Source organism: Garra rufa, chromosome 1 (genome assembly GCF_049309525.1).
Source record: "Garra rufa chromosome 1, GarRuf1.0, whole genome shotgun sequence".
NCBI lineage: Eukaryota > Metazoa > Chordata > Actinopteri > Cypriniformes > Cyprinidae > Garra > Garra rufa.
This window is the reverse complement of record NC_133361.1, coordinates 72248088-72273385: the sequence shown is the minus strand read 5'-3', so window position 1 is coordinate 72273385 and position 25298 is coordinate 72248088. Positions and strand designations below refer to the sequence as shown.

Below are 25298 nucleotides of genomic sequence, written 5' to 3'. Positions count from 1 at the left end.
CTCATTCTGAATATAGGGAACAGTTCAGCCAATGGCAGACCCTCCAAGACTTGTATGATACACGTGCACAGTGGTGGGAGATGGTTAAGGACCGGACAAGACAGTTTTTTAAGAAGATAGGTAAACAAAAGAAACATAAAGAAAAGAGATGCATGATGGGGTTGCAAAAAAGACTACAAAGGTATTTTAATCTTTTTAATAATGGTTTTGATTTTAAAAATGAAGTGAAAGAGGTCGAAAATGAAATGTCAGTTTTAGCTAATATACAAAGTAAAGGGGTCATTTTAAGAAGTAAAGAAAGAGAAATAGAAGAAGGTGAAAAGTGCACTAGATATTTTTTTAAAAAGATTTTAAGTAGGGGTGGGAAGATAACCAGTGTAAAAACAGGAGGGAGGGAGTTAAAGACAACAAATTTTAGAGGGTGTGGAACATTTTTATGAGGGGCTATATAGTTTTAAAGAAGTGCACAATGACACCGTAAGGGAAGTTTTAAATTTTATAGATAAGAGGGTTGACAGTAAGAATGTGCTTTTATCCCAGGATTGGACAGTTTTAGAAATCCAAAAAGCTCTTAAAGGTTTTAAGAGGGGAATGTCCCCGGGAGCGGATGGACTTCCCCTAGAGTTTTATCTAACTTTTTGGGACATTTTAGCACATGATTTACTGACAATTTTTAAAGAGTTTGAGACCCTTGACAGACTTCCAGACAGTTTTAGAATAGGGATAGTTTCTTTACTGCACAAAAAAGGCTGAACTGGAGACCTATAACACTTTTAAATTTTGATTGTAAGCTTTTTAGCAAAGTTTTAGCGACACGCATGTCGACTGTTTTAGAGGACGTGATCCACGCGGATCAAGCTTGTGCTGTGCCTGGGAGAAAGATAACAGACAGCCTAGTTCTGATTAGAGATGCCTTCTGTTACGCGAGAGACAGAAATATTCGACTAGTAGTCCTAAATATAGATTTTGAAAAAGCATTTGATCGAGTCTTGCACCAGTATCTGCTTCAGGTACTGCAAAAAATTGGCTTTCCAGAGAGGTTTATAGCCTGGGTGGGACTGCTGTACAAAGGCCTAGTCAGCAAAATCCTTGTAAATGGGCATCTTTCCAAAGCTGTAAATAGGGCTGGGCGATTAATCGAAAAATAATCGAAATCGACATTCAGAACCTATAATCGATCAAATTTTTCCAGGTCGATTATTTCGATTACTTTCCCTTTAAAAACAGGGAGGCGCCAGAGTTCACAGAGGGGGGCGCGGGAGCTGATATGCTTAGAGGTAGAGACCTGCGCGTGACAGATTTTTCAGTCTGCACGGAAATATATGTTATTTCATCCCACTCCCGCCCGTGAGATTCATGTTTTGTCCCTCTCCCACCCGCAAAAGCCTGCATTGAAGTTACCTATACAGATTTTTTGAGTACATCGATCTTATTCTTAACAGAAAAGCAAGCATGGGCTGATGCGTACATGTATGGCAGAATGCGAGCAAACAACACTCCCTGCCTACAGTATCTCAGTTCATCACGATCTCATACAACTCTTATAACACAATGAATATATGCACAATGCATATTTAACAGTGTCTACACTTCGTGTGTTGCAATGAGTGGATTCGTGCGCACGCAATATTAAGCAGTGCGCAAGAACTTTTGAGCGAAGAGTGGATTCTAACTTAAGCCTTGCATTGCATTCCAGAAACTTCCTATTCTTGCACCTGTTAATCATTTTTAAGTTATATTAGTTGTTCGTGTTGCTTTTGTGTAATAGATGAATGACAATTTGTATGTTTTTAGATATTTAATGTTTATATATTTCTATTTTCCGGGAGTCCCTCCAATCATTTTATTCTCCCACATCCCGCACACACACGAGTTTCTACCCACTCGCGCATCAAGTTTTGTCCCGCGCCGCACTCTGTTTCTGTGCAGGTCTCTACTTTGAGGTCAAATAAAGATGTATAAAATGTTTCATTAATAATTTTATATAAAAATGTTTTTAAATCATATGCTTACAATGCCAATATAAGGCAATTTAAAAAAAAATAAAAAAAATAAACAAGTGTAATTGACAGTATTCTGACGATCCGGCGTTTCAATCTACAAATCACCAACGTTTACCATGGTTTTACTGTAGTAACACTGACAGTAACCATGGCATGGCAGAAAAGTTAAATATTCATATAGAATTTTATTATTAATAATGTGCTAAATATATTAAAGGAGTAATGGAAAATAATAATATTTTTGTTAGTCATTACAGTTGTTTGTTGTGCATTTGTAATTATACTGAATGTCTTTAGGATGCTGTTTTTCATTACAAATTCTTTACCGTGGTAGTAGTAATCTACAAATGTATGCAAATGTATGAAAGATGAGGCTGTTGTTATTTTTACAGATACTCACAGAAACAGCTGTCAACTCTGCTACTGTCAAATGTGCATTTCTAAAATCTAAAACTTGTGATATATATATATATATATATATATATATATATATATATATATATATATAATACATACAGGAGTAATTTTATTAAGAAGAGATACTGCTTATTTTCATTGAAACATTGAAAATAATTTATTTTGTTTCCAAAAGTGCAACTTATTTATTTTCACTAATTTAAGAAAAATGTGACTGTTCGTTTTAAGCAATGTGTGCTTTAATTTCAGTTGTTCAACACTGATGTTCAATAAATAATCATAGATAGTAGATAGAGTGTGTTTCCTTCAATTATTTTAAAATCAAGTAATGCACCCTTCATTCAAAAATCTCTCACTTGTAATATGTGAGCATATTTACTGTGCAAAACTTGTCAGTGAACTATGAGGGCAAAAAAAAAATATTATATAAATATTATATAAATATAATTAAATATAATTTTATTAATAAATAAAATAATCGTTCATTAATCGTAATCGAGTTAAAATGTTCAATTAATCGAGATTTTGATTTTAGGCCAAATCGCCCAGCCCTAGCTGTAAACATCCACAGCGTTGTCCGTCATGGTTGTCCTTTATCTCCTCTTCTGTATGTGGCTTGCATCGAGCCACTTGCACAGATCTTGAGAAGGGATAAATGGATCAGAGGATTAAACGTTCCTGGGACAGGTGGACTGACAGCGACCTGTATTTTATACATGGACGACGTAACTCTTTTAGCTACGGACGTTTTATCTATATGAAGAGCAATGGACTTGACTGACTGGTACGGTCGGGCCTCGGGCGCTAAGCTTAACAGAAACAAGTCCGAGGCCCAGCTCTTCAGGCCGTGGACGTGGATTTTAAAAAGACAAATTTGAAGATTTTAGGTGTAAAATTTGACAAAGAGTGAGGAGGACGGGACAACTGGACTGACATGTTAGGGAAAGTTAGGCAAAAACTGAGTTTTTGGGGATTCAGACAGATGACTTTGGAAGGCAAGGTTTTAATTTTTAAATCTGTGATTTTACCCCTGATTTTACTTGTCTGTTCTGTTTTTAGTCCACCCCAAAGATTCCTGGGAGAGCTGGAGAGGGCGGTGTTTTATTTTCAGTGGGGGTCCAAGTGGGAGCGCTTGAAGAGAACAATTGTGAAGAAAAGACCCCAAAATGGCGGAAAAGGCCTCCCAGACCCTCACCTGTTTTTAGGCAGCTATTTCACCGCCCTGCATTTTAAATATGCCATGACCCCATCCAAAGCAAACAAAACAGCTGCAATGACACGATTTTGGATGGGGTCTTACCTAAGAAGTCTAAAGATTTTGCCTGTAGATTTAAAATGCCCAGTGCCTTTTAACTTGCCCTATGAGTACAGTTTTATTAGAAAGTTTTTAAAGAGATACCTTTTAGAGAACCAAGATGTCCCCATTTTAACTAACAACAAGCATCTTGTCTCTCTTGTGCAGGACCGGGAACCGGGGAGTCCAGTTCCAGGCCTCACTTTAAGTGAGGCCAAAGAAGTTTGGAGGAACGCTGCTCACCCCGCACAAAGATTTATCGTGGATGGTGGCTCATGAGATCCTCCCGGTCAGAGCAGTTATGCACTCCAGAGGCATGGCCAAAAACCCGACATGTCCACGGTCCGGATGCAACTTCCCGGACACCGTGCGACATCTGCTCTGGGAGTGCGGTGCTGCGCGGGACCTGTGGGCCAAGACCGCCCCCTGTATTTCCCGTGCCTACCAGCAGGTGGGGCCCAGATAGGGTACCAGCTCACCATCTTTGGGGTGGGCCGGGGCTTGAAGGATTTGACAACACAGGAATTTACCTCGCTCTGGCTCACCCTCAATGTCATCAAGGATGCCATCTGGGCCACCAGAAATCTGCTGTTGGGGAAGCGCGTTACGATACCCCTCCATGCATGCGAGCTAAAAGGGTTCAAAGCCGTGCTTCCAGTTTCTTGAGGTCTCCCCTTCAGGCACGCCCATCTGAAATCTTGGAGTCTTCAAAAAACGAGATGGGGTAAAAACTCTGGGCTAATAAATAGAATATAAGAACTCTCAAACGACTTGATGTTACACGCTCCTGTGCAGCGGGCGGGGCTATGCACCTAAAAGTTGTTTGCGATCCGCCATTAAGCAAGAGAAGAAGAAGACGACGCTTGGCAGTTTGCAAGTTTCGCGCTCTCCCCTGGATTTGTTGGTTTGAAAAGGCAGATGTTTTTGTTGGGTTTTTGTCTCTTTTTTCGTTTGTTTGTTTGTTTGTTTTGTTGTGGTTTGGTCTTTATCTCTTTTTTTTCCTGGATGATCAATGGTTTAGAGAGTTGTTCAGAGTGAGGAGGTCTGTCACCTGGTGTGTGTGTGTGTGTGTGTGTGTGTGTGTTGTGCGTGAAAACAAAGTCACTCGCGGTCTTGAAAGATCGCCCCCTGGGGGGCGTTTCAGTTCAAATTTCTCACAGACCTCGCTTTTTGTTTGGACTAAGCGTTGCGTAGCTGTAGCTGTTTGCGTGTTTGTTTGGCTGTCCTTTTTGTATCCTTTTCCTATTTTTTTTGACCTTACAGCGCCACCAAGTGGCCAGTCGCAGCGCCCCTTTACACCTGACCACAGACCGAGCCCCTGCACAGGTGTGCCGATTTGGGTGAACCGATCTCATTCCTTGCGGGAGTTATAGCCATTTTAGCAAACTCGGCCACACGACCTTCCAACGTTTTGGGGTCCCCTCGCCAGGGTGAATGGAAATTTCCGGGTTTTTTGGATCATTATTGACAGTCAGACTCCAGGGAATCTTTCTGCACTGCTCCGGGTCGGACTGGGCCAAATGCCTAGCGCTGGTTTGCAAAAGTAGGTTTTCGACGAAATCCAAAATAGCCGAAAATTTCGTCAGTGCGACGAGCGAATCCGAGGCCTGCTTCTCGTCCGGCTCGAGCCAAGGATTCCGATGACACGAGGCACGTGGCTCTGCGACAAACCGTTTGGGAGTTACGAGCGATGCCGTACTCTCCATCGCTGCAGCGCCACCGCCCGGCCGATCGGGGCGAGGCTCGGTGACGTTGCGGGCGGGGGTGGGTACTGCCGTCCCCCGACGTTTCAGGGCTCTGCGACCGCCCGCGGCCGAGGTGGCCGCCGCTGTTTCCGGCTTCCTCCCCGCCGCCTCACAACGGCATCGCTTCTCGGCCTTTTGGCTAAGATCAAGTGTAGTATCTGTTCTTATCAGTTTAATATCTGATACGTCCCCTACCCGGGGACTGCATATTAAATTGATTTTTGGATCAGGGAGCTGGAGCCGGGGCTTGCTCCGTCCACTCCATGCATCGGCCTGGTATTGCAGTGTTTCCAGGAACGGTGCGCTTTCCCTATTTTTGTGTCTAATAGCAGAGCCGGTGACGTCGGGTTCAAAGCCGTGCTTCCCGTTTCTTGAGGTCTCCCCACCCGGCACGCCCATCTGAAGTCTTTGGAGTCTTCTGATAATGAGGTGGGGTAAAAACTCTGGGCTAATAAATAGAACACAAGAACGCTCAAACGACGTGATGTTACACACTTCTGTGCAGCGGGTGGCGCGATGCACCTAAAAGTTGTTTGCGATCCGCCATTAAGCAAGAGAAGAAGAAGACGCTTGGTCAACGCAGGGCACCCGCCCTTCCTTTGCTTGGGATGGGGGTCACCGTTGATAAGGATGGTAGACAGGGAAGCGGTTCCTCTGACAGGCGGCCTAAAGCTTCATACTTACCTGGCAGGGGAGACACCATGATCAAGAAGGTGGTTCACCCAGGGCGAGGCTCGTCCATTGCACTCCGGCCGTGCTGACCCCTGCGAATTCCCCAAATGTGGGAATCTCGACTGCATAATTTATGGTAGTGGGGGACTGCGTTCGCGCTCTCCCCTGGATTTGTTGGTTTGAAAAGGCAGATGTTTTTGTTGGGTTTTTGTCTCTTTTTTCGTTTGTTTGTTTGTTTTGCTGTGGTTTGGTCTTTATCTCTTTTTTTTCCTGGATGATCAATGGTTTAGAGAGTTGTTCAGAGTGAGGAGGTCTGTCACCTGGTGTGTGTGTGTGTGTTGTGCGTGAAAACAAAGTCACTCGCGGTCTTGAAAGATCGCCCCCTGGGGGGCGTCTCAGTTCAAATTTCTCACAGACCTCGCTTTTTGTTTGGACTAAGCGTTGCGTAGCTGTAGCTGTTTGCGTGTTTGTTTGGCTGTCCTTTTTGTATCCTTTTCCTATTTTTTTTGACCTTACAGCGCCACCAAGTGGCCAGTCGCAGCGCCCCTTTACACCTGACCACAGACCGAGCCCCTGCACAGGTGTGCCGATTTGGGTGAACCGATCTCATTCCTTGCGGGAGTTATAGCCATTTTAGCAAACTCGGCCACACGACCTTCCAACGTTTTGGGGTCCCCTCGCCAGGGTGAATGGAAATTTCCGGGTTTTTTGGATCATTATTGACAGTCAGACTCCAGGGAATCTTTCTGCACTGCTCCGGGTCGGACTGGGCCAAATGCCTAGCGCTGGTTTGCAAAAGTAGGTTTTCGACGAAATCCAAAATAGCCGAAAATTTCGTCAGTGCGACGAGCGAATCCGAGGCCTGCTTCTCGTCCGGCTCGAGCCAAGGATTCCGATGACACGAGGCACGTGGCTCTGCGACAAACCGTTTGGGAGTTACGAGCGATGCCGTACTCTCCATCGCTGCAGCGCCACCGCCCGGCCGATCGGGGCGAGGCTCGGTGACGTTGCGGGCGGGGGTGGGTACTGCCGTCCCCCGACGTTTCAGGGCTCTGCGACCGCCCGCGGCCGAGGTGGCCGCCGCTGTTTCCGGCTTCCTCCCCGCCGCCTCACAACGGCATCGCTTCTCGGCCTTTTGGCTAAGATCTAGTGTCTGGTCAAACGGCAGTGACAGCGATCGCCTCTTGCGGGACCTTACGGGCCTGTGTGTGGCTTGTCGCACAGCGCCCCTATCCTTCAGGAGGTAAAGGACAAGCAGCTTTTTACCTGGCGACGACCCGTTCTCTCGGGGAATCTTCTTGTTTTAAGGTAAGGTCTTTTTACTTATTTATTGTTGTATTTATTGTGTTTTTAGAGCTGTGGGTGCCTCCAACATGTCGGCTGCTCGTGCCGGCGTGAGGAGGCACCACAGCGTGCGTTTTAACTTTAAGAAAAAAGAGGATGGTGCTCTCCTGTCTATGTCCAGGTTGGACTTTTCTAGGAAGTACATCCAACAGCTACTAGAATTCAAGGCGGTTGATATTAATTGTTTGATGACTCTGCCCCAGAATCGTGGATTTGATGTAAGTTTTGCATCTGCTTCTTTGCTGAACACTTTCTGGTCTCGGTTTGAAATGTGTAAAGCCAATTTCTCCATGTTCACAGTGGAAAAACTGACTGACAATTCACTGAAAGTGGTGATTGTTAGGATGTTTAATGAAACTGTGAGTGGGGAGGACATAGCAGTGTGGTTGGCAAGATATTGCTCTGTTCGAGGACAACCAGTCAAGGTTTTAGATGAGGATGGCATCTGGAGCTGTGCGTGGAGAGTGCCCATCAAACAATGGGCAGCTCCCAACAGCTACCATGGCCTGAGTCACATACCTTCTATGATTGTGTTGGGTGAGAACAGAGGCTACATTCACTATCAAGGGATGCCCAAGCTTTGTCGCAAGTGTGGCAAACTTGGACATCTTGCTGAGGCATGTCAGGAAGTAGTGTGCAGGAAGTGCAGAGAAATTGGGCACACTTTTGAAGAGTGTCAAAATGGCAGAAAGTGCAACCTCTGTGGTGAATTAACCCATCTCTACAGAGATTGCCCAAAAAGTTTTGCCAACAAATTGAAAAGCAACAAAATGGCCGCCCCACCGGAACAGCAAACCAACGAGGAGGCGGGTCCTGAGGTTTTGGCGGGAGATTCAAATCTCCCGCCAACCTCAGGGATTGGACAGGAAGGAGGAAGTGGGGCGGCCACAGGGGCAGAGTCAAACGAACAGAGGGAGGAAGCCACTCCTCAACAAGAGGAAAATGGAGGAAAAATGGAGGAGGAACAGGACGAAACGGCTTCCTCCCTAAAAACCGTCTCGGAGGTTAGTGGGGAGGATAGTGGGAGTGAGACTGAATGTTCACTCCCAAATGCTCAAGTGCAAAAGAGACCCGCGGGATCTCCTTTGTTTGAAACAGAGGAGAAAAAAGCTAGGGCAGCACATCATCCTGATAGTTCTGACTCAGAAGGTCAGGAGCGCATGTGGCCCCTAGAGTCCCCAAATGAGGTGTCCTTTTTGCACTTCAGGCTAAGAACATCGTCACCAAAGGAGTTACAAGAGGGTCTCTCTGTAACACCTGAAGTGTCGAGCATTTTCCCGCCTGATCCCAGTTCATCTGGGAAAAGGAAAGGGAAAGTGAAACAAGTCACAACATGATTTTAATTGTATTTCTGTAGTCTTTTTTTGTGTTGTTTCTTTTAAATGTCTTATACCTCTGTTTTAACCATACTGCTCATGGCTCTCACCATCTCTACAATAAATGTGAGAAGCGTGAAGAGCAACACACGAGCACAGAGTGTTTTATCCTATTTAAAAGTTTTAAAGTCAGATGTGTTTTTATTACAAGAATGTGCTTTGCCTTTTTTATTGAGCTACAGGAAATGGGAGGAGCTTTGGACCCCCGGTTCATCTATCTGGAGTGGGTCCAATTTTAATAAAAACGACGGTGTTGCCATTTTAATTAACAACCCCAATATTTTGGTGAAGGGCAGCACTGTGGTGAGGGATGGGCGGGCAATTTTAGCAAATCTGACTTTTTTAGGCAAGGATTTTAACATTTTAAATGTGTATGGTTTTACTGAAAAAAATGAAAGGTATAAGCTTTTAGAGGACCTGCAGCCCCACATGCTAGGTAGGGCTCCCCTAGTGGTAGCAGGGGATTTTAATTGTGTTTTATCAAAAAAGGACAGGAAGAGGGTAGGGGAGGATTTTAAAGTTGATAAATCATCAGTTTTATTACAAAGTTTCCTCCGAGATTTTAGGTTAGTGGACTGTTTTAAAGCAATGCATCAGAGAGAGGAGGGCTTCACCTGGTTCAGTGGTGATGGCACCAGAGCCTCTCGCATCGACTATATTTTTACACGAGACTGCCCGCCAACTGATGCTACATTGACCCCCCTCTTCTTTTCCGATCACATAATGCTGTCGTGCACTCTTTCACTCCCCACTGGTGTGACTATAGGTGGAGGGCTGTGGAAGCTGAACTGCTCCCTTTTAGAAGATGAGGATGTAGTCAGAGAGTATAGGGAGCAGTTCAGCCAATGGCAGACCCTCCAAGACTTTTATGATTCACGAGCACAGTGGTGGGAAATGGTGAAGGAACGGACGAGACAGTATTTTAAGAAAATAGGTAGGGAAAAAAAGAAAAGGCGAACGCGGCGCATGATGGGGCTGCAAAAACGACTACAGAGGTATTTTAATCTTTTAAACAATGGTTTTGATTTTAATGAAGATATTAAAAAAGTCAAGGAAGAGATGTCAGTTTTATCCGAAGTAGAAAGTAAAAGTGTTATTTTAAGGAGCAGGGAAAAGGAGATAGAAGAAGGCGAAAAGTGTACCAGGTACTTTTTTAAAAAGATCATTTCACGGGGTGGGGCAATTACTGTTTTAAAAAGTCAAGGGAGGGAGTTTTGCACTAATCAGGACATTTTAAAGGAAACTGAATCTTTTTATCAAAATTTATATAATGAAAAAGAGGTACATGCCAATACAGTAGAAGAGGTCTTAAATTTTTTAGAAAGGAAAGTTGACAGTCAATGCACTATTTTATCCCAAGATTTTACCATTTTAGAAATGCAGATAGCTCTTAAAAGTTTTAAACGAGGAAAGTCCCCTGGAGTGGATGGACTTCCTCTAGAGTTTTATCTGACATTTTGGGATATTTTAGCACAGGACTTACTGACCGTTTTTAAAGAATTTGAGACTCTCGACAGACTTCCCGACAGCTTTAGAATAGGGATAGTTTCACTTTTGCATAAAAAAGGGGACAAGACTGACTTACGGAACTGGCGACCAATTACGCTTTTAAACTTTGATTGCAAACTTTTTAGCAAAATTTTATCAATGCGTATGTCGACCGTTTTAAAGGACGTTATCCACCCGGATCAAGCATGTGCTGTGCCCGGGAGGAAGATCACGGACAGCCTGATACTGATCAGAGACGCCATCTGTTACGCGAGAGACAGAAATATTCGGCTAGTAGTCCTAAATTTAGATTTTGAAAAAGCATTCGACCGAATCTCGCACCAGTTCCTTTTTAAGGTACTGGAAAAAATGGGGTTTCCAGGGAGGTTTATAGCCTGGGTGGGACTGCTATACAACCAATTGGTCAGCAGAATTATAGTTAATGGGCATTTATCCAAAAATGTGAATATCCACAGCGGTGTCCGGCAGGGGTGCCCATTATCTCCTCTCCTGTATGTGGTCTGTATTGAGCCACTGGCACAGATCTTGAGAAGGGACAAATGGATTAAAGGACTGGACCTACCTGGGACAGGTGGACTGACGGCGACCTGTGTTTTATACATGGACGACATAACTCTTTTATCCACGGACGTTTTATCTGTACGAAGAGCAATGGACTTGACTGACTGGTACGGTCGGGCCTCGGGCGCTAAGCTCAACAGGAACAAGTCCGAGGCCCAGCTCTTCGGGCCGTGGGGAGAAGTGGACACAGGTGGACTTGATTTGACTTTTAAAAACAATGATTTTAAAATTTTAGGAGTGAAATTCGACAGAGAGGGTGGAGGACGGGGAAACTGGACGGACATTTTAGGGAAAGTTAGGCAAAGACTAGGGTTTTGGGGACTACGACAGTTGACTTTTGAGGGTAAGGTTTTAATTTTTAAATCTGTGATTTTACCTCTCATTTTACTTGTCTCTTCTGTTTTTAGCCCACCACAAAAATTCCTGGTGAAGTTGGAGAGGGCGGTATTTTACTTCCTGTGGGGGTCCAAGTGGGAGCGCCTAAAGAGAGACGTAATTAAGAAGAAGACAGAAAACGGAGGGAAAGGCCTCCCAGACCCCCACCTGTTTTTAGGCAGTCGTTTTACCGCACTTCATATTCAATATGCAGTGACCCCATCCAGTGGAAACAAGACAGCGGCCATGACCCGATTCTGGATGGGGTCCTATCTAAGAACTTTAAAGATTTTACCTGTTGATTTAAAAACCCCAGTGTCTTTTAATTTGCCTAAGGAGTACTGTTTTATCAAGAAATTTTTAAAGAAGTTTGTTTTAGAGAATCAAGATGTCACCATTTTAACTAACCACAAGCATCTTGTCTCTCTTGTGCAGGACCGGGAACCGGTGAGTCCAGTTCCAGGCCTCACATTACGTGAGGCCAAAGAAGTTTGGAGGAACGCCTCTCACCCCGCTCTCCAGAACAGGCACAAAGACTTGTCGTGGATGGTGGCTCATGAGATCCTCCCGGTCAGGGCGGTTATGCACTCCAGAGGCATGGCCAATAATCCGACATGCCCACGGTCCGGATGCAACTCCCCGGAGACCGTGCGGCATCTGCTCTGGGAGTGCGGCGCTGCGCGGGCCCTGTGGGCCAAGACCGGCCCCCTGTATTTCCCGTGCCTACCAGCAGGTGGGGCCCAGATAGGGTACCAGCTCGCCATCCTTGGGGTGGGCCGGGGCTTGAAGGATTTGACAGCACAGGACTTTACCTCGCTCTGGCTCACCCTTAACGTCATCAAGGATGCCATCTGGGCCACCAGAAATCTGCTGGTGGGGAAGCGCGTTACGGTACCCCTCCATGCATGCGAGCTAAAGGTAACATCAATGCTGCAGGGGTACCGGACGACGATATTCGGACGAGGGGGCCGGGGTCGCACACAAAGGGTCCCGGCCGCCACCGTCCCTGGCTGCCCGTAGATGCACCCTCACCACTCTGGCTACGGGAACAGCGGGCCAGCGGGCCGGAGGAGAGGGGATCTCCGCTGAGCCCAGGCAATAACATCGCACTGGCCTGTTCTGGGGAGTGGGGTGATGACATGCTTGATAAGGACTCACCCCCGGTTTTGCACAAGAGATGACTTTTAAAGTCTTTTAATTGGTGTTTTTATTGTGTTTTGTTGTATAAGATGCTTGTGGTCATTTTAAATCTGTATTTTATGTTTTAACACTCACACATTTTAACACACACAACAACATGGACTTTTAAAACAAGCTAACACAATGGTTTTAAAAGATTATTTTGTTTTGGTTTTTATCAATGATTGTATTTCCTTTTAAACCATGTGTATTTATTCTATTTATTCATGCTTGTTTTTAAAAAATGTGTATTAAAAGAAAAAAATGTATGTGTGAAATAATTGTTTGAAAATGGTGACAATAAAACATTTTCGAAAGAAAAAATCTGTTCTTATCAGTTTAATATCTGATACGTCCCCTACCCGGGGACTGCATATTAAATTGATTTTTGGATCAGGGAGCTGGAGCCGGGGCTTGCTCCGTCCACTCCATGCATCGGCCTGGTATTGCAGTGTTTCCAGGAACGGTGCGCTTTCCCTATTTTTGTGTCTAATAGCAGAGCCGGTGACGTCGGGTTCAAAGCCGTGCTTCCCGTTTCTTGAGGTCTCCCCACCCGGCACGCCCATCTGAAGTCTTTGGAGTCTTCTGATAATGAGGTGGGGTAAAAACTCTGGGCTAATAAATAGAACACAAGAACGCTCAAACGACGTGATGTTACACACTTCTGTGCAGCGGGTGGCGCGATGCACCTAAAAGTTGTTTGCGATCCGCCATTAAGCAAGAGAAGAAGAAGACGCTTGGTCAACGCAGGGCACCCGCCCTTCCTTTGCTTGGGATGGGGGTCACCGTTGATAAGGATGGTAGACAGGGAAGCGGTTCCTCTGACAGGCGGCCTAAAGCTTCATACTTACCTGGCAGGGGAGACACCATGATCAAGAAGGTGGTTCACCCAGGGCGAGGCTCGTCCATTGCACTCCGGCCGTGCTGACCCCTGCGAATTCCCCAAATGTGGGAATCTCGACTGCATAATTTATGGTAGTGGGGGACTGCGTTCGCGCTCTCCCCTGGATTTGTTGGTTTGAAAAGGCAGATGTTTTTGTTGGGTTTTTGTCTCTTTTTTCGTTTGTTTGTTTGTTTTGCTGTGGTTTGGTCTTTATCTCTTTTTTTTCCTGGATGATCAATGGTTTAGAGAGTTGTTCAGAGTGAGGAGGTCTGTCACCTGGTGTGTGTGTGTGTGTTGTGCGTGAAAACAAAGTCACTCGCGGTCTTGAAAGATCGCCCCCTGGGGGGCGTTTCAGTTCAAATTTCTCACAGACCTCGCTTTTTGTTTGGACTAAGCGTTGCGTAGCTGTAGCTGTTTGCGTGTTTGTTTGGCTGTCCTTTTTGTATCCTTTTCCTATTTTTTTTGACCTTACAGCGCCACCAAGTGGCCAGTCGCAGCGCCCCTTTACACCTGACCACAGACCGAGCCCCTGCACAGGTGTGCCGATTTGGGTGAACCGATCTCATTCCTTGCGGGAGTTATAGCCATTTTAGCAAACTCGGCCACACGACCTTCCAACGTTTTGGGGTCCCCTCGCCAGGGTGAATGGAAATTTCCGGGTTTTTTGGATCATTATTGACAGTCAGACTCCAGGGAATCTTTCTGCACTGCTCCGGGTCGGACTGGGCCAAATGCCTAGCGCTGGTTTGCAAAAGTAGGTTTTCGACGAAATCCAAAATAGCCGAAAATTTCGTCAGTGCGACGAGCGAATCCGAGGCCTGCTTCTCGTCCGGCTCGAGCCAAGGATTCCGATGACACGAGGCACGTGGCTCTGCGACAAACCGTTTGGGAGTTACGAGCGATGCCGTACTCTCCATCGCTGCAGCGCCACCGCCCGGCCGATCGGGGCGAGGCTCGGTGACGTTGCGGGCGGGGGTGGGTACTGCCGTCCCCCGACGTTTCAGGGCTCTGCGACCGCCCGCGGCCGAGGTGGCCGCCGCTGTTTCCGGCTTCCTCCCCGCCGCCTCACAACGGCATCGCTTCTCGGCCTTTTGGCTAAGATCAAGTGTAGTATCTGTTCTTATCAGTTTAATATCTGATACGTCCCCTACCCGGGGACTGCATATTAAATTGATTTTTGGATCAGGGAGCTGGAGCCGGGGCTTGCTCCGTCCACTCCATGCATCGGCCTGGTATTGCAGTGTTTCCAGGAACGGTGCGCTTTCCCTATTTTTGTGTCTAATAGCAGAGCCGGTGACGTCGGGTTCAAAGCCGTGCTTCCCGTTTCTTGAGGTCTCCCCACCCGGCACGCCCATCTGAAGTCTTTGGAGTCTTCTGATAATGAGGTGGGGTAAAAACTCTGGGCTAATAAATAGAACACAAGAACGCTCAAACGACGTGATGTTACACACTTCTGTGCAGCGGGTGGCGCGATGCACCTAAAAGTTGTTTGCGATCCGCCATTAAGCAAGAGAAGAAGAAGACGCTTGGTCAACGCAGGGCACCCGCCCTTCCTTTGCTTGGGATGGGGGTCACCGTTGATAAGGATGGTAGACAGGGAAGCGGTTCCTCTGACAGGCGGCCTAAAGCTTCATACTTACCTGGCAGGGGAGACACCATGATCAAGAAGGTGGTTCACCCAGGGCGAGGCTCGTCCATTGCACTCCGGCCGTGCTGACCCCTGCGAATTCCCCAAATGTGGGAATCTCGACTGCATAATTTATGGTAGTGGGGGACTGCGTTCGCGCTCTCCCCTGGATTTGTTGGTTTGAAAAGGCAGATGTTTTTGTTGGGTTTTTGTCTCTTTTTTCGTTTGTTTGTTTGTTTTGCTGTGGTTTGGTCTTTATCTCTTTTTTTTCCTGGATGATCAATGGTTTAGAGAGTTGTTCAGAGTGAGGAGGTCTGTCACCTGGTGTGTGTGTGTGTGTGTTGTGCGTGAAAACAAAGTCACTCGCGGTCTTGAAAGATCGCCCCCTGGGGGGCGTTTCAGTTCAAATTTCTCACAGACCTCGCTTTTTGTTTGGACTAAGCGTTGCGTAGCTGTAGCTGTTTGCGTGTTTGTTTGGCTGTCCTTTTTGTATCCTTTTCCTATTTTTTTTGACCTTACAGCGCCACCAAGTGGCCAGTCGCAGCGCCCCTTTACACCTGACCACAGACCGAGCCCCTGCACAGGTGTGCCGATTTGGGTGAACCGATCTCATTCCTTGCGGGAGTTATAGCCATTTTAGCAAACTCGGCCACACGACCTTCCAACGTTTTGGGGTCCCCTCGCCAGGGTGAATGGAAATTTCCGGGTTTTTTGGATCATTATTGACAGTCAGACTCCAGGGAATCTTTCTGCACTGCTCCGGGTCGGACTGGGCCAAATGCCTAGCGCTGGTTTGCAAAAGTAGGTTTTCGACGAAATCCAAAATAGCCGAAAATTTCGTCAGTGCGACGAGCGAATCCGAGGCCTGCTTCTCGTCCGGCTCGAGCCAAGGATTCCGATGACACGAGGCACGTGGCTCTGCGACAAACCGTTTGGGAGTTACGAGCGATGCCGTACTCTCCATCGCTGCAGCGCCACCGCCCGGCCGATCGGGGCGAGGCTCGGTGACGTTGCGGGCGGGGGTGGGTACTGCCGTCCCCCGACGTTTCAGGGCTCTGCGACCGCCCGCGGCCGAGGTGGCCGCCGCTGTTTCCGGCTTCCTCCCCGCCGCCTCACAACGGCATCGCTTCTCGGCCTTTTGGCTAAGATCAAGTGTAGTATCTGTTCTTATCAGTTTAATATCTGATACGTCCCCTACCCGGGGACTGCATATTAAATTGATTTTTGGATCAGGGAGCTGGAGCCGGGGCTTGCTCCGTCCACTCCATGCATCGGCCTGGTATTGCAGTGTTTCCAGGAACGGTGCGCTTTCCCTATTTTTGTGTCTAATAGCAGAGCCGGTGACGTCGGGTTCAAAGCCGTGCTTCCCGTTTCTTGAGGTCTCCCCACCCGGCACGCCCATCTGAAGTCTTTGGAGTCTTCTGATAATGAGGTGGGGTAAAAACTCTGGGCTAATAAATAGAACACAAGAACGCTCAAACGACGTGATGTTACACACTTCTGTGCAGCGGGTGGCGCGATGCACCTAAAAGTTGTTTGCGATCCGCCATTAAGCAAGAGAAGAAGAAGACGCTTGGTCAACGCAGGGCACCCGCCCTTCCTTTGCTTGGGATGGGGGTCACCGTTGATAAGGATGGTAGACAGGGAAGCGGTTCCTCTGACAGGCGGCCTAAAGCTTCATACTTACCTGGCAGGGGAGACACCATGATCAAGAAGGTGGTTCACCCAGGGCGAGGCTCGTCCATTGCACTCCGGCCGTGCTGACCCCTGCGAATTCCCCAAATGTGGGAATCTCGACTGCATAATTTATGGTAGTGGGGGACTGCGTTCGCGCTCTCCCCTGGATTTGTTGGTTTGAAAAGGCAGATGTTTTTGTTGGGTTTTTGTCTCTTTTTTCGTTTGTTTGTTTGTTTTGCTGTGGTTTGGTCTTTATCTCTTTTTTTTCCTGGATGATCAATGGTTTAGAGAGTTGTTCAGAGTGAGGAGGTCTGTCACCTGGTGTGTGTGTGTGTGTTGTGCGTGAAAACAAAGTCACTCGCGGTCTTGAAAGATCGCCCCCTGGGGGGCGTTTCAGTTCAAATTTCTCACAGACCTCGCTTTTTGTTTGGACTAAGCGTTGCGTAGCTGTAGCTGTTTGCGTGTTTGTTTGGCTGTCCTTTTTGTATCCTTTTCCTATTTTTTTTGACCTTACAGCGCCACCAAGTGGCCAGTCGCAGCGCCCCTTTACACCTGACCACAGACCGAGCCCCTGCACAGGTGTGCCGATTTGGGTGAACCGATCTCATTCCTTGCGGGAGTTATAGCCATTTTAGCAAACTCGGCCACACGACCTTCCAACGTTTTGGGGTCCCCTCGCCAGGGTGAATGGAAATTTCCGGGTTTTTTGGATCATTATTGACAGTCAGACTCCAGGGAATCTTTCTGCACTGCTCCGGGTCGGACTGGGCCAAATGCCTAGCGCTGGTTTGCAAAAGTAGGTTTTCGACGAAATCCAAAATAGCCGAAAATTTCGTCAGTGCGACGAGCGAATCCGAGGCCTGCTTCTCGTCCGGCTCGAGCCAAGGATTCCGATGACACGAGGCACGTGGCTCTGCGACAAACCGTTTGGGAGTTACGAGCGATGCCGTACTCTCCATCGCTGCAGCGCCACCGCCCGGCCGATCGGGGCGAGGCTCGGTGACGTTGCGGGCGGGGGTGGGTACTGCCGTCCCCCGACGTTTCAGGGCTCTGCGACCGCCCGCGGCCGAGGTGGCCGCCGCTGTTTCCGGCTTCCTCCCCGCCGCCTCACAACGGCATCGCTTCTCGGCCTTTTGGCTAAGATCAAGTGTAGTATCTGTTCTTATCAGTTTAATATCTGATACGTCCCCTACCCGGGGACTGCATATTAAATTGATTTTTGGATCAGGGAGCTGGAGCCGGGGCTTGCTCCGTCCACTCCATGCATCGGCCTGGTATTGCAGTGTTTCCAGGAACGGTGCGCTTTCCCTATTTTTGTGTCTAATAGCAGAGCCGGTGACGTCGGGTTCAAAGCCGTGCTTCCCGTTTCTTGAGGTCTCCCCACCCGGCACGCCCATCTGAAGTCTTTGGAGTCTTCTGATAATGAGGTGGGGTAAAAACTCTGGGCTAATAAATAGAACACAAGAACGCTCAAACGACGTGATGTTACACACTTCTGTGCAGCGGGTGGCGCGATGCACCTAAAAGTTGTTTGCGATCCGCCATTAAGCAAGAGAAGAAGAAGACGCTTGGTCAACGCAGGGCACCCGCCCTTCCTTTGCTTGGGATGGGGGTCACCGTTGATAAGGATGGTAGACAGGGAAGCGGTTCCTCTGACAGGCGGCCTAAAGCTTCATACTTACCTGGCAGGGGAGACACCATGATCAAGAAGGTGGTTCACCCAGGGCGAGGCTCGTCCATTGCACTCCGGCCGTGCTGACCCCTGCGAATTCCCCAAATGTGGGAATCTCGACTGCATAATTTATGGTAGTGGGGGACTGCGTTCGCGCTCTCCCCTGGATTTGTTGGTTTGAAAAGGCAGATGTTTTTGTTGGGTTTTTGTCTCTTTTTTCGTTTGTTTGTTTGTTTTGCTGTGGTTTGGTCTTTATCTCTTTTTTTTCCTGGATGATCAATGGTTTAGAGAGTTGTTCAGAGTGAGGAGGTCTGTCACCTGGTGTGTGTGTGTGTGTTGTGCGTGAAAACAAAGTCACTCGCGGTCTTGAAAGATCGCCCCCTGGGGGGCGTTTCAGTTCAAATTTCTCACAGACCTCGCTTTTTGTTTGGACTAAGCGTTGCGTAGCTGTAGCTGTTTGCGTGTTTGTTTGGCTGTCCTTTTTGTATCCTTTTCCTATTTTTTTTGACCTTACAGCGCCACCAAGTGGCCAGTCGCAGCGCCCCTTTACACCTGACCACAGACCGAGCCCCTGCACAGGTGTGCCGATTTGGGTGAACCGATCTCATTCCTTGCGGGAGTTATAGCCATTTTAGCAAACTCGGCCACACGACCTTCCAACGTTTTGGGGTCCCCTCGCCAGGGTGAATGGAAATTTCCGGGTTTTTTGGATCATTATTGACAGTCAGACTCCAGGGAATCTTTCTGCACTGCTCCGGGTCGGACTGGGCCAAATGCCTAGCGCTGGTTTGCAAAAGTAGGTTTTCGACGAAATCCAAAATAGCCGAAAATTTCGTCAGTGCGACGAGCGAATCCGAGGCCTGCTTCTCGTCCGGCTCGAGCCAAGGATTCCGATGACACGAGGCACGTGGCTCTGCGACAAACCGTTTGGGAGTTACGAGCGATGCCGTACTCTCCATCGCTGCAGCGCCACCGCCCGGCCGATCGGGGCGAGGCTCGGTGACGTTGCGGGCGGGGGTGGGTACTGCCGTCCCCCGACGTTTCAGGGCTCTGCGACCGCCCGCGGCCGAGGTGGCCGCCGCTGTTTCCGGCTTCCTCCCCGCCGCCTCACAACGGCATCGCTTCTCGGCCTTTTGGCTAAGATCAAGTGTAGTATCTGTTCTTATCAGTTTAATATCTGATACGTCCCCTACCCGGGGACTGCATATTAAATTGATTTTTGGATCAGGGAGCTGGAGCCGGGGCTTGCTCCGTCCACTCCATGCATCGGCCTGGTATTGCAGTGTTTCCAGGAACGGTGCGCTTTCCCTATTTTTGTGTCTAATAGCAGAGCCGGTGACGTCGGGTTCAAAGCCGTGCTTCCCGTTTCTTGAGGTCTCCCCACCCGGCACGCCCATCTGAAGTCTTTGGAGTCTTCTGATAATGAGGTGGGGTAAAAACTCTGGGCTAATAAATAGAACACAAGAACGCTCAAACGACGTGATGTTACACACTTCTGTGCAGCGGGTGGCGCGATGCACCTAAAAGTTGTTTGCGATCCGCCATTAAGCAAGAGAAGAAGAAGACGCTTGGTCAACGCAGGGCACCCGCCCTTCCTTTGCTTGGGATGGGGGTCACCGTTGATAAGGATGGTAGACAGGGAAGCGGTTCCTCTGACAGGCGGCCTAAAGCTTCATACTTACCTGGCAGGGGAGACACCATGATCAAGAAGGTGGTTCACCCAGGGCGAGGCTCGTCCATTGCACTCCGGCCGTGCTGACCCCTGCGAATTCCCCAAATGTGGGAATCTCGACTGCATAATTTATGGTAGTGGGGGACTGCGTTCGCGCTCTCCCCTGGATTTGTTGGTTTGAAAAGGCAGATGTTTTTGTTGGGTTTTTGTCTCTTTTTTCGTTTGTTTGTTTGTTTTGCTGTGGTTTGGTCTTTATCTCTTTTTTTTCCTGGATGATCAATGGTTTAGAGAGTTGTTCAGAGTGAGGAGGTCTGTCACCTGGTGTGTGTGTGTGTGTGTTGTGCGTGAAAACAAAGTCACTCGCGGTCTTGAAAGATCGCCCCCTGGGGGGCGTTTCAGTTCAAATTTCTCACAGACCTCGCTTTTTGTTTGGACTAAGCGTTGCGTAGCTGTAGCTGTTTGCGTGTTTGTTTGGCTGTCCTTTTTGTATCCTTTTCCTATTTTTTTTGACCTTACAGCGCCACCAAGTGGCCAGTCGCAGCGCCCCTTTACACCTGACCACAGACCGAGCCCCTGCACAGGTGTGCCGATTTGGGTGAACCGATCTCATTCCTTGCGGGAGTTATAGCCATTTTAGCAAACTCGGCCACACGACCTTCCAACGTTTTGGGGTCCCCTCGCCAGGGTGAATGGAAATTTCCGGGTTTTTTGGATCATTATTGACAGTCAGACTCCAGGGAATCTTTCTGCACTGCTCCGGGTCGGACTGGGCCAAATGCCTAGCGCTGGTTTGCAAAAGTAGGTTTTCGACGAAATCCAAAATAGCCGAAAATTTCGTCAGTGCGACGAGCGAATCCGAGGCCTGCTTCTCGTCCGGCTCGAGCCAAGGATTCCGATGACACGAGGCACGTGGCTCTGCGACAAACCGTTTGGGAGTTACGAGCGATGCCGTACTCTCCATCGCTGCAGCGCCACCGCCCGGCCGATCGGGGCGAGGCTCGGTGACGTTGCGGGCGGGGGTGGGTACTGCCGTCCCCCGACGTTTCAGGGCTCTGCGACCGCCCGCGGCCGAGGTGGCCGCCGCTGTTTCCGGCTTCCTCCCCGCCGCCTCACAACGGCATCGCTTCTCGGCCTTTTGGCTAAGATCAAGTGTAGTATCTGTTCTTATCAGTTTAATATCTGATACGTCCCCTACCCGGGGACTGCATATTAAATTGATTTTTGGATCAGGGAGCTGGAGCCGGGGCTTGCTCCGTCCACTCCATGCATCGGCCTGGTATTGCAGTGTTTCCAGGAACGGTGCGCTTTCCCTATTTTTGTGTCTAATAGCAGAGCCGGTGACGTCGGGTTCAAAGCCGTGCTTCCCGTTTCTTGAGGTCTCCCCACCCGGCACGCCCATCTGAAGTCTTTGGAGTCTTCTGATAATGAGGTGGGGTAAAAACTCTGGGCTAATAAATAGAACACAAGAACGCTCAAACGACGTGATGTTACACACTTCTGTGCAGCGGGTGGCGCGATGCACCTAAAAGTTGTTTGCGATCCGCCATTAAGCAAGAGAAGAAGAAGACGCTTGGTCAACGCAGGGCACCCGCCCTTCCTTTGCTTGGGATGGGGGTCACCGTTGATAAGGATGGTAGACAGGGAAGCGGTTCCTCTGACAGGCGGCCTAAAGCTTCATACTTACCTGGCAGGGGAGACACCATGATCAAGAAGGTGGTTCACCCAGGGCGAGGCTCGTCCATTGCACTCCGGCCGTGCTGACCCCTGCGAATTCCCCAAATGTGGGAATCTCGACTGCATAATTTATGGTAGTGGGGGACTGCGTTCGCGCTCTCCCCTGGATTTGTTGGTTTGAAAAGGCAGATGTTTTTGTTGGGTTTTTGTCTCTTTTTTCGTTTGTTTGTTTGTTTTGCTGTGGTTTGGTCTTTATCTCTTTTTTTTCCTGGATGATCAATGGTTTAGAGAGTTGTTCAGAGTGAGGAGGTCTGTCACCTGGTGTGTGTGTGTGTGTTGTGCGTGAAAACAAAGTCACTCGCGGTCTTGAAAGATCGCCCCCTGGGGGGCGTTTCAGTTCAAATTTCTCACAGACCTCGCTTTTTGTTTGGACTAAGCGTTGCGTAGCTGTAGCTGTTTGCGTGTTTGTTTGGCTGTCCTTTTTGTATCCTTTTCCTATTTTTTTTGACCTTACAGCGCCACCAAGTGGCCAGTCGCAGCGCCCCTTTACACCTGACCACAGACCGAGCCCCTGCACAGGTGTGCCGATTTGGGTGAACCGATCTCATTCCTTGCGGGAGTTATAGCCATTTTAGCAAACTCGGCCACACGACCTTCGAACGTTTTGGGGTCCCCTCGCCAGGGTGAATGGAAATTTCCGGGTTTTTTGGATCATTATTGACAGTCAGACTCCAGGGAATCTTTCTGCACTGCTCCGGGTCGGACTGGGCCAAATGCCTAGCGCTGGTTTGCAAAAGTAGGTTTTCGACGAAATCCAAAATAGCCGAAAATTTCGTCAGTGCGACGAGCGAATCCGAGGCCTGCTTCTCGTCCGGCTCGAGCCAAGGATTCCGATGACACGAGGCACGTGGCTCTGCGACAAACCGTTTGGGAGTTACGAGCGATGCCGTACTCTCCATCGCTGCAGCGCCACCGCCCGGCCGATCGGGGCGAGGCTCGGTGACGTTGCGGGCGGGGGTGGGTACTGCCGTCCCCCGACGTTTCAGGGCTCTGCGACCGCCCGCGGCCGAGGTGGCCGCCGCTGTTTCCGGCTTCCTCCCCGCCGCCTCACAACGGCATCGCTTCTCGGCCTTTTGGCTAAGATCAAGTGTAGTATCTGTTCTTATCAGTTTAATATCTGATACGTCCCCTACCCGGGGACTGCATATTAAATTGATTTTTGGATCAGGGAGCTGGAGCCGGGGCTTGCTCCGTCCACTCCATGCATCGGCCTGGTATTGCAGTGTTTCCAGGAACGGTGCGCTTTCCCTATTTTTGTGTCTAATAGCAGAGCCGGTGACGTCGGGTTCAAAGCCGTGCTTCCCGTTTCTTGAGGTCTCCCCACCCGGCACGCCCATCTGAAGTCTTTGGAGTCTTCTGATAATGAGGTGGGGTAAAAACTCTGGGCTAATAAATAGAACACAAGAACGCTCAAACGACGTGATGTTACACACTTCTGTGCAGCGGGTGGCGCGATGCACCTAAAAGTTGTTTGCGATCCGCCATTAAGCAAGAGAAGAAGAAGACGCTTGGTCAACGCAGGGCACCCGCCCTTCCTTTGCTTGGGATGGGGGTCACCGTTGATAAGGATGGTAGACAGGGAAGCGGTTCCTCTGACAGGCGGCCTAAAGCTTCATACTTACCTGGCAGGGGAGACACCATGATCAAGAAGGTGGTTCACCCAGGGCGAGGCTCGTCCATTGCACTCCGGCCGTGCTGACCCCTGCGAATTCCCCAAATGTGGGAATCTCGACTGCATAATTTATGGTAGTGGGGGACTGCGTTCGCGCTCTCCCCTGGATTTGTTGGTTTGAAAAGGCAGATGTTTTTGTTGGGTTTTTGTCTCTTTTTTCGTTTGTTTGTTTGTTTTGCTGTGGTTTGGTCTTTATCTCTTTTTTTTCCTGGATGATCAATGGTTTAGAGAGTTGTTCAGAGTGAGGAGGTCTGTCACCTGGTGTGTGTGTGTGTGTGTTGTGCGTGAAAACAAAGTCACTCGCGGTCTTGAAAGATCGCCCCCTGGGGGGCGTTTCAGTTCAAATTTCTCACAGACCTCGCTTTTTGTTTGGACTAAGCGTTGCGTAGCTGTAGCTGTTTGCGTGTTTGTTTGGCTGTCCTTTTTGTATCCTTTTCCTATTTTTTTTTACCTTACAGCGCCACCAAGTGGCCAGTCGCAGCGCCCCTTTACACCTGACCACAGACCGAGCCCCTGCACAGGTGTGCCGATTTGGGTGAACCGATCTCATTCCTTGCGGGAGTTATAGCCATTTTAGCAAACTCGGCCACACGACCTTCCAACGTTTTGGGGTCCCCTCGCCAGGGTGAATGGAAATTTCCGGGTTTTTTGGATCATTATTGACAGTCAGACTCCAGGGAATCTTTCTGCACTGCTCCGGGTCGGACTGGGCCAAATGCCTAGCGCTGGTTTGCAAAAGTAGGTTTTCGACGAAATCCAAAATAGCCGAAAATTTCGTCAGTGCGACGAGCGAATCCGAGGCCTGCTTCTCGTCCGGCTCGAGCCAAGGATTCCGATGACACGAGGCACGTGGCTCTGCGACAAACCGTTTGGGAGTTACGAGCGATGCCGTACTCTCCATCGCTGCAGCGCCACCGCCCGGCCGATCGGGGCGAGGCTCGGTGACGTTGCGGGCGGGGGTGGGTACTGCCGTCCCCCGACGTTTCAGGGCTCTGCGACCGCCCGCGGCCGAGGTGGCCGCCGCTGTTTCCGGCTTCCTCCCCGCCGCCTCACAACGGCATCGCTTCTCGGCCTTTTGGCTAAGATCAAGTGTAGTATCTGTTCTTATCAGTTTAATATCTGATACGTCCCCTACCCGGGGACTGCATATTAAATCGATTTTTGGATCAGGGAGCTGGAGCCGGGGCTTGCTCCGTCCACTCCATGCATCGGCCTGGTATTGCAGTGTTTCCAGGAACGGTGCGCTTTCCCTATTTTTGTGTCTAATAGCAGAGCCGGTGACGTCGGGTTCAAAGCCGTGCTTCCCGTTTCTTGAGGTCTCCCCACCCGGCACGCCCATCTGAAGTCTTTGGAGTCTTCTGATAATGAGGTGGGGTAAAAACTCTGGGCTAATAAATAGAACACAAGAACGCTCAAACGACGTGATGTTACACACTTCTGTGCAGCGGGTGGCGCGATGCACCTAAAAGTTGTTTGCGATCCGCCATTAAGCAAGAGAAGAAGAAGACGCTTGGTCAACGCAGGGCACCCGCCCTTCCTTTGCTTGGGATGGGGGTCACCGTTGATAAGGATGGTAGACAGGGAAGCGGTTCCTCTGACAGGCGGCCTAAAGCTTCATACTTACCTGGCAGGGGAGACACCATGATCAAGAAGGTGGTTCACCCAGGGCGAGGCTCGTCCATTGCACTCCGGCCGTGCTGACCCCTGCGAATTCCCCAAATGTGGGAATCTCGACTGCATAATTTATGGTAGTGGGGGACTGCGTTCGCGCTCTCCCCTGGATTTGTTGGTTTGAAAAGGCAGATGTTTTTGTTGGGTTTTTGTCTCTTTTTTCGTTTGTTTGTTTGTTTTGCTGTGGTTTGGTCTTTATCTCTTTTTTTTCCTGG

At 48.9% G+C, this 25298-nt stretch overlaps 17 non-coding genes and 1 pseudogene across 17 annotated transcripts; all 18 read left to right on the top strand.

Annotated features, from left to right (window-relative positions):
* Positions 1-5578: 5578 nt before the first annotated feature.
* Positions 5579-5769, top strand: LOC141347197 (U2 spliceosomal RNA). The gene has a single exon (XR_012357320.1). It is a non-coding gene; the product is annotated as a U2 spliceosomal RNA (small nuclear RNA).
* Positions 5770-6135: 366 nt separating this feature from the next.
* Positions 6136-6299, top strand: LOC141347004 (U1 spliceosomal RNA). Its single transcript, XR_012357288.1, has one exon. It is a non-coding gene; the product is annotated as a U1 spliceosomal RNA (small nuclear RNA).
* Positions 6300-12780: 6481 nt separating this feature from the next.
* Positions 12781-12952, top strand: LOC141347256 (U2 spliceosomal RNA; annotated as a pseudogene).
* Positions 12953-13318: 366 nt separating this feature from the next.
* On the top strand, positions 13319-13482 carry LOC141346996 (U1 spliceosomal RNA). Its single transcript, XR_012357285.1, has one exon. It is a non-coding gene; the product is annotated as a U1 spliceosomal RNA (small nuclear RNA).
* A 951-nt stretch (positions 13483-14433) lies between these two features.
* Positions 14434-14624, top strand: LOC141347190 (U2 spliceosomal RNA). Its single transcript, XR_012357319.1, has one exon. It is a non-coding gene; the product is annotated as a U2 spliceosomal RNA (small nuclear RNA).
* A 366-nt stretch (positions 14625-14990) lies between these two features.
* Positions 14991-15154, top strand: LOC141346989 (U1 spliceosomal RNA). Its single transcript, XR_012357283.1, has one exon. It is a non-coding gene; the product is annotated as a U1 spliceosomal RNA (small nuclear RNA).
* Positions 15155-16107: 953 nt separating this feature from the next.
* Positions 16108-16298, top strand: LOC141347183 (U2 spliceosomal RNA). Its single transcript, XR_012357318.1, has one exon. It is a non-coding gene; the product is annotated as a U2 spliceosomal RNA (small nuclear RNA).
* A 366-nt stretch (positions 16299-16664) lies between these two features.
* LOC141346981 (U1 spliceosomal RNA) lies at positions 16665-16828 on the top strand. Its single transcript, XR_012357282.1, has one exon. It is a non-coding gene; the product is annotated as a U1 spliceosomal RNA (small nuclear RNA).
* A 951-nt stretch (positions 16829-17779) lies between these two features.
* Positions 17780-17970, top strand: LOC141347175 (U2 spliceosomal RNA). Its single transcript, XR_012357317.1, has one exon. It is a non-coding gene; the product is annotated as a U2 spliceosomal RNA (small nuclear RNA).
* Positions 17971-18336: 366 nt separating this feature from the next.
* On the top strand, positions 18337-18500 carry LOC141346973 (U1 spliceosomal RNA). The gene has a single exon (XR_012357280.1). It is a non-coding gene; the product is annotated as a U1 spliceosomal RNA (small nuclear RNA).
* A 951-nt stretch (positions 18501-19451) lies between these two features.
* On the top strand, positions 19452-19642 carry LOC141347169 (U2 spliceosomal RNA). Its single transcript, XR_012357316.1, has one exon. It is a non-coding gene; the product is annotated as a U2 spliceosomal RNA (small nuclear RNA).
* A 366-nt stretch (positions 19643-20008) lies between these two features.
* On the top strand, positions 20009-20172 carry LOC141346967 (U1 spliceosomal RNA). Its single transcript, XR_012357279.1, has one exon. It is a non-coding gene; the product is annotated as a U1 spliceosomal RNA (small nuclear RNA).
* A 953-nt stretch (positions 20173-21125) lies between these two features.
* LOC141347163 (U2 spliceosomal RNA) lies at positions 21126-21316 on the top strand. The gene has a single exon (XR_012357315.1). It is a non-coding gene; the product is annotated as a U2 spliceosomal RNA (small nuclear RNA).
* A 366-nt stretch (positions 21317-21682) lies between these two features.
* On the top strand, positions 21683-21846 carry LOC141346961 (U1 spliceosomal RNA). Its single transcript, XR_012357278.1, has one exon. It is a non-coding gene; the product is annotated as a U1 spliceosomal RNA (small nuclear RNA).
* A 951-nt stretch (positions 21847-22797) lies between these two features.
* Positions 22798-22988, top strand: LOC141347156 (U2 spliceosomal RNA). Its single transcript, XR_012357314.1, has one exon. It is a non-coding gene; the product is annotated as a U2 spliceosomal RNA (small nuclear RNA).
* Positions 22989-23354: 366 nt separating this feature from the next.
* Positions 23355-23518, top strand: LOC141346953 (U1 spliceosomal RNA). The gene has a single exon (XR_012357277.1). It is a non-coding gene; the product is annotated as a U1 spliceosomal RNA (small nuclear RNA).
* A 953-nt stretch (positions 23519-24471) lies between these two features.
* On the top strand, positions 24472-24662 carry LOC141347204 (U2 spliceosomal RNA). The gene has a single exon (XR_012357321.1). It is a non-coding gene; the product is annotated as a U2 spliceosomal RNA (small nuclear RNA).
* A 366-nt stretch (positions 24663-25028) lies between these two features.
* LOC141346948 (U1 spliceosomal RNA) lies at positions 25029-25192 on the top strand. The gene has a single exon (XR_012357276.1). It is a non-coding gene; the product is annotated as a U1 spliceosomal RNA (small nuclear RNA).
* Positions 25193-25298: the final 106 nt, after the last annotated feature.